The sequence below is a fragment of the Dendrobates tinctorius genome, unplaced genomic scaffold (genome assembly GCF_039654945.1).
Source record: "Dendrobates tinctorius isolate UK_male_01 unplaced genomic scaffold, ASM3965494v1 ptg000200l, whole genome shotgun sequence".
In the NCBI taxonomy this organism is placed as follows: Eukaryota; Metazoa; Chordata; class Amphibia; order Anura; family Dendrobatidae; genus Dendrobates; species Dendrobates tinctorius.
The window spans coordinates 2064058-2083533 of NW_027361867.1; the positions used below are offsets into that span (position 1 = coordinate 2064058).

Here is a 19476-nt window from a genome sequence, read left to right on the forward strand (position 1 = left end):
CGACGGGTATCGGAAAATGGTGCAATTCTTTTATACTTTACCTAATTAAGATGAGTTACTTTTACTGATAAATGTTTATTTTGTGTCGTTTATTTTCTGTTGGTATTTGGTTTATCCTATAAAACTCCCATATAATATTCTCACCTTGAATTTATCCTATAAAACTCCCATATAATATTCCATCTTGAACGCACGCCGCGTGCATCATGTTTTTGTACAATCTGTGAATAATATATATAGGTTCTCCCCGTCTGAGTTATTTTTGATGATCGACAAAATACGATTTTCCTGTCATTCATTTCTCACACTCTCGGTATAATAATGACTTTTCCCTGTGTGGGATTTTTGATAAAAAGGTTGACAACTAGTTGGACAACCCCTCCTCATTCCTCATGTTTGGTCCTGTTAAAATAAAAACACTTACACAAACCTCCCATGCTGGCACCGTTTCAGTGGTGTCAGCACTTGCATTCTTAGCTCTTTTGAGGTTGTTACGTCATGTGAGCCCTGTGCCCAATCAGCGCTGACGTCACTGTCCCCACCTTCGGACAAATCAAGCATCATGAGGCCGTCAGAGAGAAGCCGCAGCCCTGGCTTCCTATTGATGTTCAATACGTCCGAAGGAAGGAGCAGTGAAGCTGCCGGTGATTGGGTGCAGGGCTCGTGTGATGTGAGAACCTCACATAAGCCCCGGGACAGTGAGTCTCCACACCGCTGAAGTGGAGCCGGAACGCCAGCGGAGTATGAGTGTTTTTATTTTAATGAGGCCAAACATGAGGAATGAGTTCAATGAGAAAAAAAAAAAAAAAAATATATATATATATATATATATATATATATATATATACACACCGTATTTTTTGGACTATAAGACGCACTTAGGTTTAGAGGAGGAAATTAGGAAAAAAAATGAAAGCAAAACATGTGGTCAATTCTGTACTTAATATCACCTATCCTGGTATATATGGTCCCCTCATCCCCATCCTGATACACATGGCCCCCTCATCCCTTTCCTGGTATGCAGGGACCCCATCCGTTTCCTGGTATATAAGGACCCCATCCCTTTCCTGGTATGCAGGGCTCTCATCTCGTTCTGGTATGATTGGCCCCATCAGAAAACATAAAAAAAAAACATTACACTTATCTACTCGGTGCTTCCTCACAGCGTCCTGCTCCGATGCCAGCAACTGCTATATGCTTGTAAGCAGCACATTTCAGGGACATCATGCATTGCTCACAAGCAGAGCACAGCTGCCGGAGTACTCACTGGGACTGTGCGAGCAGTGAGTATTCATTCCTCTTCAGTAGCGCGCAGTGTCAGCCACCGGTTTCCTGCTGCTGCCGGCGGTCACGTGTGCCGCTACTTAAGAGAAATGAATATTCATTGAATTCATTCATTCATCCGGAGACTATTTAATATTGAACTATATTGTGGCTAGTTTTCTGACTGTTTCGGATAACATGATATTAGTTTTTTTTTGTCTAGTCTCGCTTGAATATTGGTTAATATTAAATAGTCTCCTGATGAATCGTCTTTGGTGAGGACGATGAAACCCATAGAAATGAGAGGCTTGGAGAGTGAGTGTGTATACGTCACCTCACCCTATATACTGAACTGTGGGGTACATGTTTTTTCTATTAGTCACCTTCTGACTAATCTTCAGGGGGTGAATTATGAGTATAGATTTACATTTGGAATTAATAAAGTTTAGTTTTATCCTTTTGTCAGCAAACATGAGGAATGACAAGAGACAACCCATTTATGGAGATTCAATTTTGGTTAAAACTATTCCAATATTATGAACATAAAAAAGGCTTCTCCCCTATGTGACGTCTCTGATGTTTATTAACAGTTGATTTCCAAGTAAAATATTTCCCACATTAAGAAAAAGTCCTCTCCTCTGTGTGACTGCTCTGATGTCTAACAAGAAGCGCTTTCTGATTAAAACATTTCCCACATTCTGAACAGGAAAAAGGCTTCTCCCCTGTGTGAGTTCTATAGTGTTTATCAAGATTACCTTTATGGTTAAAACATTTCCCACATTCTGAACATGAAAAAGGCTTCTCCCCTGTGTGCGTTCTGCGGTGTGCAACAAAATGAGATTTCTTGTTAAAACATTTCCCACATTCTGAACATGAAAATGACTTCTTTCCTTTAGGAGCAGTTTGTTTTTTAATGCCTCTTTTGTGACTTTGATTTTCCTTAATAGTCAGTAATGAATCAGAAGATGGGACCTGTTTCATAGGATCAGATGACAGATCTTTGCTGTGAATGGATGATGATATATCTGGAGTAATGGTAATCACTTCAATTGTATCTTGTAGGATCTCAAGATAATCAGATTTAAAAGTTGAAAATGCCAGCATTCCCTCTGATCTCCTGGTACAGTCATGTGCTGAGATAAAAAAAAACATTTTTTTAAATAAAATATCTTTGAGTTTTATATTTTTGAATGTTTCTACTTAAACTGTCCATAAAAATGGCAAGCTATGTAAAAACTTTAATTATTTACCAAGACAATGACAGTTCACAGTCTAATAGAAAACCTTGTAGGATGAGCCAGTAGTGTGCGGTGTTCAACTGTTTGTTCATTCTGCCTCCCAAATATCAAATATAAAGAAACCAATCAATGTTATGTAGGCGAAAATAATACCAATTCTCATCTCACAAAAAAACAAGTCCCCACTCAGGTCCATCATCTGTCAACGGAAAAACAGAAAAGGCAGGTTAGAGTTAATGCTATAGTTAGGGTTAGTGTTGGGGCTAAAGTTAGGGTTACTGTTTGGCTAAAGTTAGGGTTAGGCTCAAGAATTAGGCTTTTCTCAATTGTCTCCCCAATAATTGGGTCACATCAGTAACGTCACGTCAGTCATGTCAGAGTTTCCTATTTCTATTTGTTCTACACACAAATTTACATGCGTCCCAATTCATCAGCCAGAATCCACGATCCTATTAGGCTAGGTCAAATTTAGAACTTACATTCGCTATGGGGCTTGTTATAAAAAGAGCATTCTGTCCTATTGGTCCAACCGCCCTGTTCAAGCCACCACTATGTTTTCTCCCGTTCTTCCTAGGACCCGTTATGAAATGCTCATGAGATTTTAGCATTTTAACGACAATAGTCAATGACTGCCCAGAAATGCCCCAGAAAATGACAGACTATTCAAAATCAGACCCATCATCGAAGACTTGACAGAAAAGTTCTTAAAGCTCTACACCCCAACAGAAAACATTTCCATTGATGAGTCCCTTGCAAAATTCAAAGGAAGACTGCACCTCAAGCCATTTATTCCTTCTAAGAGGGCAAGGTTCGGAATAAAGCTCTATAAAATGAGCGAGAGTTCAACCGGATACACATCAGCTTTTCACATTTATGAGGGGAAAGACAGCCAACTAAACCCACCAGGATGCCCTACTTATCTGGGGACATCAGGAAAAATCGTTTGGGAGCTGATAACTCCAATTTTACAAAAAGGCTACAATCTGTATGTTGACAACTACTACACCAGCATACCCCTATTTAAAAGTCTGGTTGGAAATAACATAGGGGCTTGTGGGACCATTCGCAAAAACTGTCAGGCGTTTCCACAATCATTGGTCAGCAAAAAGTTCTGAAAGGGGCAGTCAGGGGCTTTACACAATGGAGAGCTGCTTGCCCTTAAGTATAAGGATAAAAAAGATATTTTTATCCTGAGCTTGATCCACACAGATGCCACAAGGGCCACTGCAGACCAACAGGGATCCACTACTCCAAAACCTGTGTCTGTCATTGACTACAACAAATATATGGGGTGTGGACCTTGCAGATCAGGTTCTACAGCCATACCAGGTATCAAGAAAATCATAGATCTGGTATAAAAAGTTAGTCATGTATTTGTTTCAGGTGGCCACATATAATTCTTTTGTGTTATACATAAAATCCAGAAATGCAGATACTTTCCTTGATTATTATGACGTCATGTAAATCTTGTTTTTGAAAATTTTGTCCCCGCCAATCCTTTAGAATCTGAAGATGTCAGAAGACTCACTGAGCGACATTTTATTGCACTCACCCCAGTAACTGAAACAAGAAAGAACCCCCAGAGAAGATGTCGTGTATGTTCCTAGAAAGGAATGAGGCATGATCCCCGCTATTATTACCCACAATGCCCATCACTGCCAGCCTTATGCCTCCATGACGGCTTTACAATCTTCCACACAGAACCACGTTTTTGAACTGTTTTGACATTCAAGCATTTGGATTATTTAGTGACAGACACATTTGAGTAGAGCTGACTTAACAATTTCCGGGGGTAGGTGGGGGGAGGTCTCCAGAGACACAAGCTGGGCACAATATATTGGGCACTACAATGACATTTTTGCAATTTTTGCTCTAAAACTTCCACTACGAGTTTCTGGAAATCATCCATGTAGTGAAAATGGTCACTATATCCATAGATGAATTCCCAGAGGGGTGTCATTTCCAAAATGGGGTCACTTCAGGGGGAACTGTTTCTATTCTTCCGACAGGTATGTCCATCCACCCAGCTCTCCTGCTCTCCTGCTGTCTGTCTATGAAGGACACACAGTGCATCACCCAGCTTTGCACATAGACTTGCCTCTGCACCTAGCATTCACATGGTATGTCCATCCACCCAGCTCTCCTGCTCTCCTGCTGTCTGTCTATGAAGGACACACAGTGCATCACCCAGCTTTGCACATAGACTTGCCTCTGCACCTAGCATTCACATGGTATGTCCATCCACCCAGCTCTCCTGCTCTCCTGCTGTCTGTCTATGAAGGACACACAGTGCATCACCCAGCTTTGCACATAGACTTGCCTCTGCACCTAGCATTCACATGGTATGCCTTTCAGCTAACCCCAGCTTACCCCAGTGTTATTTATGACCTTGTTTACTCAGGCTTGATCATATACATATGGTCCACTCTTAATTGTCTGGCCAAGATGAGCAGAGACCACTCCTCTCTTCTTCACACCTGACTGCACTTAGTTGTACATATATTGCAGAGCACAAGTCTGCATAGACTTCAGTCTGCATTGTGATTGCTATAAGTGTGTGCTAGAAGTGTGAAGATTAATTTAAGAATTAAAACCAGAAGGATGTATACAGACTGTGCCCTGCTACCTGCCACCATCGCACTCTAACAAGCATCTCTATTCTTCCGACAGGTATGTCCATCCACCCAGCTCTCCTGCTCTCCTGCTGTCTGTCTATGAAGGACACACAGTGCATCACCCAGCTTTGCACATAGACTTGCCTCTGCACCTAGCATTCACATGGTATGTCCATCCACCCAGCTCTCCTGCTCTCCTGCTGTCTGTCTATGAAGGACACACAGTGCATCACCCAGCTTTGCACATAGACTTGCCTCTGCACCTAGCATTCACATGGTATGTCCATCCACCCAGCTCTCCTGCTCTCCTGCTGTCTGTCTATGAAGGACACACAGTGCATCACCCAGCTTTGCACATAGACTTGCCTCTGCACCTAGCATTCACATGGTATGTCCATCCACCCAGCTCTCCTGCTCTCCTGCTGTCTGTCTATGAAGGACACACAGTGCATCACCCAGCTTTGCACATAGACTTGCCTCTGCACCTAGCATTCACATGGTATGTCCATCCACCCAGCTCTCCTGCTCTCCTGCTGTCTGTCTATGAAGGACACACAGTGCATCACCCAGCTTTGCACATAGACTTGCCTCTGCACCTAGCATTCACATGGTATGTCCATCCACCCAGCTCTCCTGCTGTCTGTCTATGAAGGACACACAGTGCATCACCCAGCTTTGCACATAGACTTGCCTCTGCACCTAGCATTCACATGGTATGCCTTTCAGCTAACCCCAGCTTACCCCAGTGTTATTTATGACCTTGTTTACTCTGGCTTGATCATATACATATGGTCCACTCTTAATTGTCTGGCCAAGATGAGCAGAGACCACTCCTCTCTGCTTCACACCTGACTGCACTTAGTTGTACATATATTGCAGAGCACAAGTCTGCATAGACTTCAGTCTGCATTGTGATTCCTATAAGTGTGTGCTAGAAGTGTGAAGATTAATTTAAGAATTAAAACCAGAATTGAACCAGAAGGGAACTGAAGGTAACTGGACACAGTCACTGTAAACAATGTTTCTGTTTGTTATCACTTTCACCCCAATAATCCTTCACTTTCTGCTAATTCCCCTAATCCCTACTCCTAGTAAGGAACTGTTCATCTCTTCTTCAATCCTCCCCATCCACCTCACCTCCGCCTCAAAACTGTTCCTTAACATACAATCCTCTGTCTCCAAACACAGACAGCCCCCTCATGCCCTCTCCTGCTCCCACCTGCTAACACTTTCTCTGCTCCTTCTCACTGCTGGTGATATCTCTCCAAATCCTGGTCCTCCTCACCACATTCCCACAGTCATTTCTACCTCCCATCCACGCTCTATCACAACCTTCCGTAACCTCTCCAACCTTATACCCATTCACCCAGCCCCCGCTTCCCCAGTCCCACTAACAGGAGCTCTGTGGAACGCTCGCTCTGTCTGCAACAAGCTTTCCTACATCCATGATCTTTTTGTTACTACCAAACTCTCCTTCCTCGCCATCACCGAAACCTGGCTCACCCCTTCTGACACAGCCTCTCCTGCTGCACTTTCGTATGGTGGCTTCCACCTTTCTCACACCCCCCGCCCCAGCAGCAAACATGGTGGAGGAGTTGGTTTTCTCCTGTCAGATACCTGCTCCTTCACCCCAATCCCACTGCCACCCTCTGTTACCCTCCCTTCCTTTGAGGTGCACTCTGTGCGCATCTACTCCCCCTCCAACCTCCAACTGGCTGTCATCTACCGCCCCCCAGGGCCAGCCACCACCTTCTTTGACCACTTCACCACCTGGTTACTTCATTTCCTTTCCGCTGACATCCCTACCATCATCATGGGCGACTTCAACATCCCCATTGACACTTCCCTCTCAGCTGCCACTAAACTTCTATCTCTCACTTCCTCCTTCGGCCTCACTCAATGGTCTTCTACAGCCACCCACAAAGATGGCCACACACTGGACCTCATCTTCACCCGCCTCTGCTCCCTATCTAACCTCTCTAACTCACCTCTTCCTCTCTCTGACCACAACCTGCTCACATTCTCTTCCCTCTTCACTCCATGTCTACAATCCTCACCCCACAAACTTTCACACCCTCGCAGGAATCTTAAACACCTTGACCTACACTCATTCTCTGAATCCCTCCTCCCTCTTACAGATATAAGTTCCTTACACAATGCGGATGACGCTGCCGCTCTATATAACACCACGATAGCTGTAGCTTTGGAATCCGCTGCCCCACTTACACATACCAAAACTCGCAAAATCAACAGACAGCCCTGGCACACCAGCCTGACCAAAGAGCTGAGGCGAGCTTCCAGGGCTGCTGAGCGCAGATGGAAAAGATCCCACTCCAACGAGCACTTCATCGCATTCAAACAGTCCCTCACTACTTTCAAGACCACACTCGCCACAGCTAAACAAACCTACTTCTCATCTCTCATATCCTCCCTGTCTCGCAACCCTAAACAGTTATTCAACACCTTCAATTCTCTCCTCCGCCCCCCAGCACCTCCTCCCTCCTCACTCATCTCAGCTGAAGACTTTGCCTCATTTTTCAAGCAGAAAATTGATAACATCAGGGACAGTTTTGGTCAACAACCCCCAGAGCCCTTCCTCCCGACTTCCCAGCCCTCCACCTTCAAAACCAACTTCTCCACCATTACAGAAGATCGACTCTCCACTCTACTCTCAAGATCACATCTCACCACCTGTGCACTCGACCCGATCCCATCCCACTTCATCCCAAACCTCACCACAGTCTTCATCCCAACCCTAACCCATCTCTTCAACCTATCACTAACAACTGGTGTTTTCCCCTCAAGCTTTAAACATGCCTCCATCACACCTATCCTCAAAAAGCCCTCTCTTGACCCATCCTCTGTATCTAGCTATCGCCCTATATCACTTCTCCCATACGCCTCCAAGCTACTGGAACAACACGTCTACCTTGAACTTTCCTCCCATCTCTCTTCTTGCTCCCTCTTCGACCGCTTACAATCTGGCTTCCGGTCACACCACTCCACTGAAACAGCCCTTACTAAGGTCACCAATGACCTCTTAACTGCCAAGAGCAAGCGACACTACTCTGTCCTCCTCCTCCTGGACCTGTCGGCTGCCTTTGACACAGTGGACCATTCCCTATTATTACAGACCCTCTCATCCCTCGGCATCACAGACTTGGCCCTCTCCTGGATCTCATCATACCTAACAGACCGGACATTCAGCGTCTCCCACTCACACACCACCTCCTCACCTCCTATCTGTCGGAGTCCCACAAGGTTCAGTCCTTGGGCCCCTGCTGTTCTCTATTTACACCTTTGGCCTGGGACAGCTCATAGAATCTCATGGCTTTCAGTATCATCTTTATGCTGATGACACACAGATCTACATCTCTGGACCAGATATCACCTCCCTACTAACCAGAATCCCTCAATGTCTGTCCACTATTTCATCCTTCTTCTCCACTAGATATCTGAAACTCAACATGGACAAAACAGAATTCATCATCTTTCCCCCATCTCACACGACCCCCCCCTACGAACCTATCAATTACAGTAAATGACTGCCCACTCTCCCCAGTCCCACAAGCTCGCTGCCTCGGAGTAATCCTTGATGCTGATCTCTCCTTCAAACCACATATCCAAACCCTTTCCACTTCATGCCGACTTCAACTCAAAAATATTTCCCGCATCCGTTCATTCCTCACCCAAGAATCTGCAAAAACCCTAGTCCATGCCCTCATCATCTCTCGCCTTGACTACTGCAACCTCATGCTCTGTGGCCTCCCCTCAAACACTCTCGCACCCCTCCAATCTATTCTAAACTCTGCTGCCCGACTAATCCACCTGTCCCCCCGCTATTCCCCAGCTTCTCCCCTCTGTCAATCCCTTCACTGGCTCCCAATTGCCCAGAGACTCCATTACAAAACCCTAACCATGACATACAAAGCCATCCACAACTTGTCTCCTCCATACATCTGTGACCTCGTCTCCCGGTACTTTCCTGCACGCAACCTCCGATCCTCACAAGATCTCCTTCTCTACTCCCCTCTTATCTCCTCTTCCCACAATCGCATACAAGATTTCTCTCGCGCATCACCCCTACTCTGGAACTCTCTACCACATCATATCAGACTCTCACCTACCATCGAAACCTTCAAAAAGAGCCTGAAGACCCACCTCTTCCGACAAGCCTACAACCTGCAGTAACCACCGATCGACCAAACCGCTGCACGACCAGCTCTACCCTCGCCTACTGTATTACCACCCATCCCTTGAAGATTGTGAGCCCTCGCGGGCAGGGTCCTCTCTCCTCCTGTACCAGTTATGACTTGTATTGTTTAAGATTATTGTACTTGTTTTTATGTATACCCCTCCTCACATGTAAAGTGCCATGGAATAAATGGCGCTATAACAATAAATAATAATAATAATAACTGTTGTTCTGGCACTTAGCGGCTCTCCAAAGTGCCATAACAGCAGAATCCCCCCTGAAGTGACCCCATTTTGGAAATGACACCCCTCTGAGAATTCATCTATGGGTGTAGTGACCATTTACCTATCTACCTATTTTCCCATGTAAAATCTGGGGTTAAAACAACATTTTAGTGGTAAAAATGTAATTATTTTTTCTTCACTGCCCAATGGTATAATTTTCTATGGAACAGCTGTGGTGTCAGTATGCTCACTGCATCACTAGAAGAATTCACTCAGGGAAGTATATGGTGAAATGCGGTCACTTTTGGGGCTTATGCTGTTCTGGCACCTCAGGGGCTCTGACAATGTGACATGTCACCCACAAACAATTCCAGCAAAATCTGCTCTCCAATATAGCGCTCCTTCCCTTCCGAGCTCTGCCATGCGCCCAAACAGTGGATTACCCCCACATATTGGTTGTCAGCATACTCAGGACAAATTACACAACTAATTTTGGGTTCCAAGTTCTCCTGTTACCCTTTAGAAAAAAAATGGAGGGCGGAAAGATCATTTTTTGTGGAAAAATGATTTTTTATTTTCACGGCTCTACGTAATTAACTTCTGCAAAGCACTTGGGGGTTCAAAGTGCTCACCACACATTTCCTTGGCAGGTCTAGTTTCCAAATTGGTGTCACTTGTTGGGGGTTTCCACTGGTTACGCACATCAGGTGCTCTCGAAACGCGACATGGCAACCGCTAATTATTCCAGCATATTTTACATTCAAAAAGCCAAATGGTGCGCCTTCCCTTCCGAGCCCTGCCGTGCGCCCAAACAGTAGATTTCCCCCACATATGGGGTATCGGCATGCTCAGGAGAAATTGCAAAACAAAATGTATCGTCCATTTTCTCCTGTTACCCTGGCGAAAGTAAAAACAATTAGTTTTAAAGGAACATTTTTGTTATAGAAAAGTAAATATTTTTTTCTTGCACATTCCATTCATTCCTGTGAAGCACCTGAAGGGTTAATAAACTTCTTGAATGTAGTTTTGAGCACCTTGAGGGGTGCACTCTTTAGAATGGTGTCTCTTTTGGGTATTTTCTGTCATATTGACCCCCCAAACTCACATCAAATGTGAGGTGGTCCCTAAAAAATGGTTTTGTAAATTTTGTTGTAAAAATGAGAAATCGCTGGTCAACTTTTAACCCTTATAACTTCCTAACAAAAAAAATAGTTTCCAAAATTGTGCTGATGTAAAGTAGACATGTGGGAAATGTTATTTATTAACTATATTGTGCGATATGACTCTCTGATTTAAGGGCATAAAAAAAATGTGAAAATTGCATTGATATTATTGGTGATAATGCCTATAATATTGTGGCTATTGTGAGGCTTAGAAAAAAATTACATCCAGCAAAATGTCACCGGTGATGGCGGCGCCTGTGAAGTAGCGTCTATAAGTAAGAGATAAAAGCTACTGGACAGACGCCGCTGGTGTCATTTTGCTGGGTGGGGAGCCAACACATCTCCTGCAGGCGGGAATAAATGTATATTACAGCCATCAGCCACGCACAGCTTAGAGATCTATCATGGCACAGGTGGAATGTTTGTCCTGGAGATTATCACAATCCTCCTTGAAGTTAGTTGGTTTTAATACAAATTGAAAAGTCAGGATAAAGGGAAACTCTGCTGTTATTGTACAGAAATCCACACTTGGCCTCACTGCACATTTACTGGTGTCGCTCATAAAAGGGAAGTTTGGTCAGAAAGACTGGACCTTGTCTTGTAGGGACCATGAGACATTCAGCAGCACAGAAGGGAGAGAAGATTCGTCCGATAAGATCTCAGGGATCTAGGAAGCCAACAGCATCATTACCCTCCGCTTTCTCTTACAGGCCCAGCATAAGATTTTTCTACAAGTGATTTTCTAACCTGTCAGCACATTCTACGTACGCTGTCATTTGGCTTTATAGTTACAGATCTGGGCAGGTAACGGTCAGCGTCTCCTAATGTGAAGGAGAGAATGGCTAATGAAATCAATTATTAACCCTTATATAAGTCAGTTCACATATGGTGTACCAAGATGGCGTCTGTGTCTTCAGTCAACACCCTGGAAGGAATCCTTGGAATGCAGAAGCTGAGATACTGGATACCATATATGGAAGTGAAGCTGAAATGGACCTATCATAGACTGACACTGGCTACTCAGAAGATTGTGTGACACCCATTTCCTGTCTCTTTGTCTTGAGAATAAACTTCGGTTGTGTGCAAGCCTTTGCTGAGAAAGGAGTAGACATCTAAAGCTGGAGTCTCACATAGCGACTCACCAGCGATCCCGACAACGATATCAACGTGTCAGGATCGCTGGTGAGTCGCTATGTGATCGCTGGTGAGCTGTCACACAGACAGCTTCACTAGCGATCAGCACAGCGACGCCGAGCGCAAGGCGTTGCTGTGTTCGTTAGTTACCAGCGTCCTGGTGCAGGGAGCTGGTAACTAATGTACACATCGGGTATCCAAGGGAAGCCGTGCTGGCCAGCGGGAGACCAGCAACAAAAGAAATGTCCAGCGGTTTCCTACAGCGATCAGCGATACCGGCAGGGGGACAGTTGCTGATCGCTGTCACACACAGCGATCTCGCTGGTGAGATCGCTGTTGTGTCACAAAACTTGTGACTCAGCAGCATTCTCGCAGGTGAGATCGCTATGTGTGACAGGGCCTTAACTCTATATTCGGTGTGACTCTTTAAGCGCACACTCGGCCTATATTGGGTCAGGTGCAAGCAATCATATAGATCTCGCTTTAAGGGATCACCCTCACACTAATCCCAGGGGGTAGGTGGATCCTCCAGGTTGTAAGTTCTATAGAAAAGGGCTTTCAATGCCCAAAGTCATTTGAACAGTTTTGGGTGGAGGAGAATGTTGTGGTCTAGAGGCAAAATGGTGATCATGGTAATACGGCCGGACTACACCACCGATAAAGCAGCCACAGCCGGTGACTGAGAGGAATCTGTGACTTCTCTGCATTCAGCGGTTCCTACTCACCTGGGTAGTCATATGTGGGAATCTCCTCTTTACACCGCTCATCACCCCTCACATATGTTTCTGTAGTATTAATATGGGTCAGATCTTCACCCTGAAACAAATATTGTAAAAGTCACAGACAGATGGAGAAGTCCCATCTATGATCAGCTCTAATCCTGCCATCTCCACCGTTCTCATTACACAAGTATAAAACATATAATACTGGTGGATAAAACAAGACTGAGCACAAGACCTTCACAGCCGTCTACACATCACAGGGGAGATCTCCTGACACCTTCTCTCCATCTACCTGAGGATCCTGAGGAGCACTGGGATCTTCTTGGTTACAGTCCTGTGGAGGAAGAGGACGGGGACATCTCTCTGGTGTTGTCCTCTTACTGGATAGATCTGGAGGAAACACATACAGGGACTGAATTCATTCTCTACACACAGATAATTATAGGCCGTGTGTATTTAGTCCTGTCTATTACCTGGAGATGTGAGGGGCTGGGGAACCTCCATTATGACGTTCTTGTACAGATCTCTGTGTCCTTCTAAATACTCCCACTCCTCCATGGAGAAATAGACAGCGATATCCTGACACCTTATAGGAACCTGACACATACAATGATACCGTCATCCCCCCGATCCCTTCATAGTGTTACTGTATAATGTCCCAGCATTCCCAGCAGTGTCACCTCTCCAGTCAGCAGCTCCATCATCTTGTAGATGAGTTCTAGGATCTTCTGGTCATTGATGTCCTCATGGATCAGGGGGTGAGGTGGAGGCCCCGTGATTGGGCTCAGGGGTCTTCCCCATCCCTCAGACACAGGGTCCTGACACCGATCACTAGAGGTCTTCTTCACCACTGTGTAATCCTGGTTATGGAGAGACACATTAATCTCACTACAGACATTTCCAGAGTCCTCACCTCTCCAGTTCTGTCCATCTGTTATTCCCATAGATAAGAATGATGTAATGTGACATCATCAGAATCTCTCACCTCTCCAGTGAGACGGAAGAGGATCTCTAGGGTGAGGTGTAATATCCTCTCCGCCATCTTGTCTCTGTCCATATCCATCCTTGATGGGGAAATCAGGAAAATTCTCTTCTGTAGAGAAGAGAAGGTGGTTTCCTACATTGGAGACTGCCCTTCCCGTGGTTGTTCCTTCCCGGTGAAAGACCTGGCTAGTCATTGCTTGCATTGAGAAACATGTGATGGTGTCTCCGTGGCTGATTGATTTACATGTTTTTGCATATTTCCCATAAGGGATGGGGGCATTGCTCTAGAATCACTGCGTTGAGAAACATTTGATGGTGTCTCCGCAGTGTTGGATGTTGATCTCCATGAGGTCACTCATCCTCATTTTCATAGTCTTTTACTAGGCATTGCTCCTACTAGCCAGTTTCCTACTCCACACTGATGAGGGGCAATACCCCGAAACAGCTGTCTGTGGATGGATACCATGTTTTGGCATAGGTGGTTTACTTCATTGGAGACTTCCCTTCCCGTGGTTGTTCCTTCCCGGGGAAAGACCTGGCTAGTCATTGCTTGCGTTGAGAAACATGTGATGGTGTCTCCGCAGTGCTGGATGTTGATCTCCATGAGGTCACTCATCCTCATTTTCATCCTCCTCGGAGTCGGCAGCTGAACACGCTCCTCATAGACTCATCTTCCATAACGTTAATTCTCGTCTCATTACCGACACTGGAATTGGCATTAGCAATACTGCAGGAGAGATTCATTACACGCGACATGAGAAATAACTCCTTCATGATGAGGACGACATCTTCATCTTCTACTGCGGCTCTAGAGACAGATTTGGCCAGAGTCGGTCACTGCCTCCATCCCCACCGGCCGTCTATATGAAGGTTTCCCGTCTTCCCCGCACTGGAATCTTCTCTCACGTTAGATCTCAGCTCTGAGTCACACACAGAAGTCTGAGGCTTTTCTGGAAGAACAGGACAGGAGAGATCTGAGGCCGATGTCTCCATGTACAGGGTTTCCCCTCGGGATAAGAGGCTTTTCTATCCCTTTCCCCCAATTAGAGGGGACACCTGTGGATATCGGGCTCTTTACCGGCTGCAGTCCTGGGGGGATTTACTCGGTAACGTGGACGTTGGACAAACGTCACCATCAATTCCCATCAGAGTGAAGGAACATCGCTCCTCTATTCAGCTCTATGGATCCAGGATGAAATCCACTGCGGCCCCTGCAAGAAAAGAGCGAAGTCTGGTGAGACCCCCCGAGGCCGGAGAGTTCTACAGCTGCTCTGTGTGCACAGGACCTGTGATGAGGTCACAGGAGGGGAGGAGTCAGGGGTCACATGATCAGGGGCCTCAGTGTGTGCAGGACTCTGCTGTGCTGGTTGTCATGGTGCTGGATGAGGAGAAGTTTCTGTGTGGGGTCAGGAGGGGTTTACAGGGTGGATGTAGCAGAACTGTGTGTGTACGAGGTGTACGGAGCGGAGCCGTGTGTGTACGAGGTGTACGGAGCGGAGCCGTGTGTGTACGAGGTGTACGGAGCGGAGCCGTGTGTGTACGAGGTGTACGGAGGGAAGCCGTGTGTGTACGAGGTGTACGGAGCGGAGCCGTGTGTGTACGAGGTGTACGGAGCGGAGCCGCGTGTGTACGAGGTGTACGGAGCGGAGCCGTGTGTGTACGAGGTGTACGGAGCGGAGTCATGTGTGTACGAGGTGTACGGAGCGGAGCCGTGTGTGTACGAGGTGTACGGAGCAGAGCCGTGTGTGTACGAGGTGTACGGAGTGGAGCCGTGTGTGTACGAGGTGTACGGAGCGGAGCCGTGTGTGTACGAGGTGTACGGAGCGGAGCCGTGTGTGTACGAGGTGTACGGAGCGGAGCCGTGTGTGTACGAGGTGTACGGAGCGGAGCCGTGTGTGTACGAGGTGTACGGAGGGAAGCCGTGTGTGTACGAGGTGTACGGAGCGGAGCCGTGTGTGTACGAGGTGTACGGAGCGGAGCCGCGTGTGTACGAGGTGTACGGAGCGGAGCCGTGTGTGTACGAGGTGTACGGAGCGGAGTCATGTGTGTACGAGGTGTACGGAGCGGAGCCGTGTGTGTACGAGGTGTACGGAGCAGAGCCGTGTGTGTACGAGGTGTACGGAGTGGAGCCGTGTGTGTACGAGGTGTACGGAGCGGAGCCGTGTGTGTACGACTTGTACGGAGCGGACTCGTGTGTGTACGAGGTGTACGGAGCGGAGCCGTGTGTGTACGAGGTGTACGGAGCGGAGTCATGTGTGTACGAGGTGTACGGAGCGGAGTCATGTGTGTACGAGGTGTACGGAGCGGAGCCGTGTGTGTACGAGGTGTACGGAGCGGAGTCATGTGTGTACGAGGTGTACGGAGTGGAGCCGTGTGTGTACGAGGTGTACGGAGCGGAGCCGTGTGTGTACGAGGTGTACGGAGCGGACCCGTGTGTGTACGAGGTGTACGGAGCGGAGCCGCGTGTGTACAAGGTGGACGGAGCGGAGCCGCGTGTGTACGAGGTGTACGGAGCGGAGCCGCGTGTGTACGAGGTGTACGGAGCGGACCCGTGTGTGTACGAGGTGTACGGACCGGAGCCGCGTCTGTACGAGGTGTACGGAGCGGAGCCGTGTGTGTACGAGGTGTACGGAGCGCAGCCGTGTGTGTACGATGTGTACGGAGCGGAGCCGCGTGTGTACAAGGTGTACGGAACGGAGCCGCGTGTGTACGAGGTGTACGGAGCGGAGCCGCGTGTGTACGAGGTGTGCGGAGCAGAGCCGTGTGTGTACGAGGTGTACAGAGCGGAGCCGTGTGTGTATGAGGTGTACGGAGCGGAGCCGCATGTGTACGAGGTGTACGGAGCAGAGCCGTGTGTGTACGAGGTGTACGGAGAGGAGCCGCGTGTGTATGAGGTGTACGGAGCGGAGCCGCATGTGTACGAGGTGTACGGAGCGGAGCCGTGTGTGTACGAGGTGTACGGAGCGGAGCCGAGTTTGTACGAGGTGTACGGAGCGGAGCCGTGTGTGTACGAGGTGTACGGAGCGGAGCCGTGTGTGTACGAAGTGTACGGAGTGGAGCCGTGTGTGTACGAGGTGTACTGAGCGGAGCCGTGTGTGTACGAGGTGTACGGAGCAGAGTCGCATGTGTACGAGGTGTACAGAGCGGAGCCGTGTGGGTACGAGCTGTACTGAGCGGAGACGTGTGTGTACGAGGTGTATGGAGCAGAGCCGCGTTTGTATGGACCCCTCTGTGTACGCTGTATACAGCCGTATACCCCCAGCTTCAGTCTCAAAACCCTGTGTGGATGCTGTGTACACCCGTGTACCCCCAGCTTTGGTCGCAGACCCCTGTGTACGCTCTATACACCCGTATACCCCCAGCTTTGGTCACAGACCCCTCTGTGTATGCTGTATACACCCGTATACCCCCAGCTTCGGTCACAGACCCCTCTGTGTACACTGTATACACCCGTATACCCCCAGCTTCGGTCACAGACCCCTCTGTGTATGCTGTATACACCCGTATACCCCCAGCTTCAGTCACAGACCACCCATCTCTCACACTGTAGAACTGACGCCGGACACACACGGTAATACTGCGGTCGTCGGTCTCTCATCTCTCGCACTTATACTGATAACATAAGATGGAGTCAGACGAACCCTCCTACAAAACGTGAGAACAAAGTCATTACTACAGGACTGTGTGAGAAAGGGATTTATTCTACAAGAAACGCTGGGGCCACAAATGAGAATAACATAATGTCGTTCTTCTTCTCTTTCACCATAGATATTGACAGTGAGGGCGACTTCCACTTTGCCACAATGTGGATATAAGTGGCCATACATAAGTAGTTTACTAGCTTCTGAAAGCTTTCTGGAGCTGGGAAGGCCTGGTTCCCAGTAAAAGGGTAAAAGGTTCCAGATCAACCGGTCCACCATACATCTGTGCTATCAGACGCTTCACCTTCTCCCAAAGCCCAGAAACCACCATACAAGACCACCAAATATGTCTCATGTCACCAGAAAATCCACAACCCCTAAAACAGTCTCCCGAGATTTTAGGAAAAATGCTGTGAACTTTTTCTGGTACATAATAGACTCTGTGCAATAGTTTTAAGGAGGTCTCCACAAGAGAAGTCTGGTGACTACCTTCTGATAGGGTGTCACAGCTACGATACCATTCATCAATTGACTGTTCAAACCCCAGATCCTCCTCCCATTGTAACATATACTTCATTTTTTTATCATTTTATGGAGAATTTATGGCATATGTGATAAAACACTCCGGGATCGCCTTTGCTGGGGTCAAAGGTCACGTGCATTCAGCATGAAACTCAGGCGCAGAGCTGGGATTCGTGTATAACTGACCCTGGGTAAGGTTTATTAACGGTGAAAGCAATGCAAAAGGAAATAAAACATAAAACAAATCCTTGCCTGTCCGGCACTAACTAAACAATGGACAAGCTAACTACCAACTGGCGGGCTTCTCCCGTCCAGCCAAACCACAGTTGCAGTGGGCACTGCTTCCACTCACGTGTGTCTCTCACACAGACAGGCTCTCTGTGTTCCCAGGCTGAGACACTCACACAACCACCTTGCATCCTTTTATATCCACCTCCCATTATTCATTAGCAAGCAGGTGCGATACTGACCAGACTAGGCCACATAGGAAAGGAATCTGGGCGAGATATACCTGCCCTCATCCACTATTCCCACATGATTCTCACATATCCCCCCCCTCTGCTCAGACCACTCTGGTCGAGCAATGACACCCGCCAAACAGTGCACTCGGGACAGGGCATCTGCATTCCCCATCTGTACCCCTGGGCGGTGCTCCACCGTAAAAGTGTAGGCCTGCAGGGCAAGGAACCACCGGGTCACCCGGCTATTCCGTTCCTTGTTCAAGTGCATCCACTTGAGAGGGGCATGGTCAGTGATCAGCCTGAACTTTCGGCCCACCAGGTAATATTTGAGGGCCTCTAGAGCCCACTTAATGGCGAGGCACTCTTTTTCTACGACTGCATACCTTTGCTCGTGTTTATTCAGCTTCCTGCTGAGATAGAGGACTGGGTGTTCCACTCCATCCCTCACTTGTGAGAGTACGGCCCCGATACCGGTATCAGAGGCATCCGTTTGTACCACAAACTCGCTGCGGAAGTCCGGAGTCACCAGTACGGGCTGAGAGCAAAGTGCCCGTTTTAGGCTATGGAAGGCTTCTGGGGTTTAACAACACCCCTCCCAATTACATACCCCAAGTACCGGGCTTCTTCTAGCCCGATGTGACATTTCTTGGGGTTCGCGGTTAGACCTGCCTCCCACAGGTCGTCAATCACAGCTTGTACTTTCTGGAGATGAGTCTCCCAGTCCAAGCTGTAAATGACAATGTCATCCAAATAGGCTGAAGCGTACCGCCTATGTGGCCTCAAGACTCGATCCATCAGTCTCTGGAAGGTCGCCGGTGCCCCGTGCAGTCCAAACGGCATATACACATACTGAAATAAACCTTCCGGCGTAGCAAATGCCATCTTTTCTCTGGCAGCCTCAGCCAGAAGGATCTGCCAATACCCCTTTGTTAGATCTAGGGTCGTAGTATACCGGGCTTTTCCTAACCGATCTATTAACTCGTCGACCCGGGGCATAGGATAGGCATCAAATTTTGAGACCGCATTCAGTTTCCTGAAGTCATTGCAGAACCGGATGGTGCCGTCCGGTTTAGGAATTAGCACAATCGGGCTGGACCCCACACTGTGCGATTCCTCAATGACTCCTAACTCTAACATTGCCTTCACTTCTCGGGAAACGGCTTCACGGCGCGCTTCCGGGATTCGGTAGGGCTTTACGTGAACTGTGACACCAGGTTCCGTTACGATGTCATGTTTCATTAGCTTAGCATAGTCTGCCCGGGTTTTTCTGAGAAAAACTTTTGGTTGTGAAGTAGAAACTGCCTGACCTCAGTC

At 47.5% G+C, this 19476-nt stretch overlaps 1 pseudogene; it reads left to right on the forward strand.

The window, feature by feature from the left end:
• The window catches only part of LOC141056860 (uncharacterized), a 94190-nt pseudogene that overhangs the window by 55515 nt on the left and 19199 nt on the right, over positions 1 to 19476 (forward strand).